We start from the raw sequence: 1,554 nt of genomic DNA, 5'->3' as shown, positions 1-1,554 counted from the left end.
CGCCCAACGTGGGGCTCGAACCCACGACCCTGAGATTAAGAGTCTCATGCTCTACCGACTGAGCTAGCCGGGCACCAGTGCAAGGAGCCTTTCGTACACAAGTATAGTTTCCTTCAAAGGCCTACCTGCACGGTCAAAGATATACGCAACTTAATTTGAAAGAATTCTCGGGCTTTAGGATTTTCTAAATGCACTAGAAGCCTTTGCCACCAAAAAACTCGACGCTTCGATAGTGACGGGACTGCGCGGGGCCAAGGGGGCTTGCCGAGGACCCAGGAATCCCAAATCCTGAAACCCCGACGTTCCTTCAGATTCCTTTTAGACCGGTTTTGAGACCTTTTGGTTAGCAAATTCCTTTGAGAACCCGGTGTCTGGGACCCGGAATACTGAAGAGGAGGCGAAAAAGCGCGAGGGAAAGGGGATGTCAGGCGCAAACTGCCGCAGGGACTAGGAGGGGCGCGGGAACCTGCTCTCGAGAAATCTTGGTGTTGAGCCTTCTGCTTCCTTCCTGGTCCGAAACCCTTTTCCCGGTTCAGCCATTAGGACCAGGGGGTGAGGTGGAGGTGGAGCTCACGGAGGCGTCTCTAGGAAAACAGGTCCAATTCACTATTCATTTGGGGCACGATTTTGTTTTTGAATACTAAACTTCGTGTGACCTGAGTAAAAGACCATATTCATTACGTGTAAAAGCCCCACTGAGATTTCAAGTCGGATGGAATTCAGAGCCTCAGGCGTGGGGGCTCACGGGAGATTTCACTCCATTCTCCGAAACGTTCATTTCTCCAACTTCTGGAAGAGGCGCTGAGTTCCCGAGTCACCCGCGAAAATCTGTCTCCTCTGCTCAGGTGAAGGCAGGCTTTTCTCGCAGCTCCGAGGCGCTGCACATCGCCCTGAAGTGCCTCTGCCGGGGCTGGTCAGGTTCCCCTAGGTCGATGAGCCGCAGAGTGAGCTCCATGGAGTGAGACAGTTATTCGTCTAATCCATAGACTGCATATTCTGCGGTGCAGTCTTGAGCAAAAGTGGATTAAAAACTTTTTTTTTTAATCGCTAAAAGTTTCCGAAAAACAAAGGCTGCTAACGCGAATTACAGTCATGTGCCGTGACTCGGATTCGAACCGAGGTTGCTGCGGCCACAACGCAGAGTACTAACCACTATACGATCACGGCGCGCTACCTTCGCGGCGGCGCAGTGCGGCTGGATTTAATATCCTTTGAAACAGGATTGTCTTACTGTAGCTTTCTTTGCCTAGTTGGCGCTATTCGCACAGAAAATTCCAAATGTCTCCACTCACAACTTCGAAGCCAGATCTGACACCCGAATCTGGGTCCGAGAATCCCGCGGTGCCGGCACCAATATCACCCCCTCTGCTGGACGGCGCCGCATCGTCGAGATCTGAGAGGTCTGTCGCCTGCAGCCGGGGGACGGCGTCCCCAGTCGCTTTCCTCAGACCACTTCTCTCTTTCCCCTTCAAATATTCAAGGCGTTCGGCCTAGGTAACCAGAGCATTTGCCTATTTACACCTCCACCTGGTACCCTGGAGCTGATATTTCTGT

At 52.3% G+C, this 1,554-nt stretch overlaps 2 non-coding genes across 2 annotated transcripts; both read right to left on the bottom strand.

Annotated features, from left to right (window-relative positions):
• On the bottom strand, positions 1–73 carry TRNAK-CUU (transfer RNA lysine (anticodon CUU)). Its single transcript has one exon. It is a non-coding gene; the product is annotated as a tRNA-Lys (tRNA).
• A 1,022-nt stretch (positions 74–1,095) lies between these two features.
• TRNAH-GUG (transfer RNA histidin (anticodon GUG)) lies at positions 1,096–1,167 on the bottom strand. The gene has a single exon. It is a non-coding gene; the product is annotated as a tRNA-His (tRNA).
• Positions 1,168–1,554: the final 387 nt, after the last annotated feature.

Source organism: Ovis canadensis, chromosome 1 (assembly GCF_042477335.2).
Source record: "Ovis canadensis isolate MfBH-ARS-UI-01 breed Bighorn chromosome 1, ARS-UI_OviCan_v2, whole genome shotgun sequence".
Taxonomy (NCBI): domain Eukaryota; kingdom Metazoa; phylum Chordata; class Mammalia; order Artiodactyla; family Bovidae; genus Ovis; species Ovis canadensis.
The sequence above is the reverse complement of the archived record's forward strand: the minus strand, read 5'-3'. Positions and strand labels throughout refer to the sequence as shown.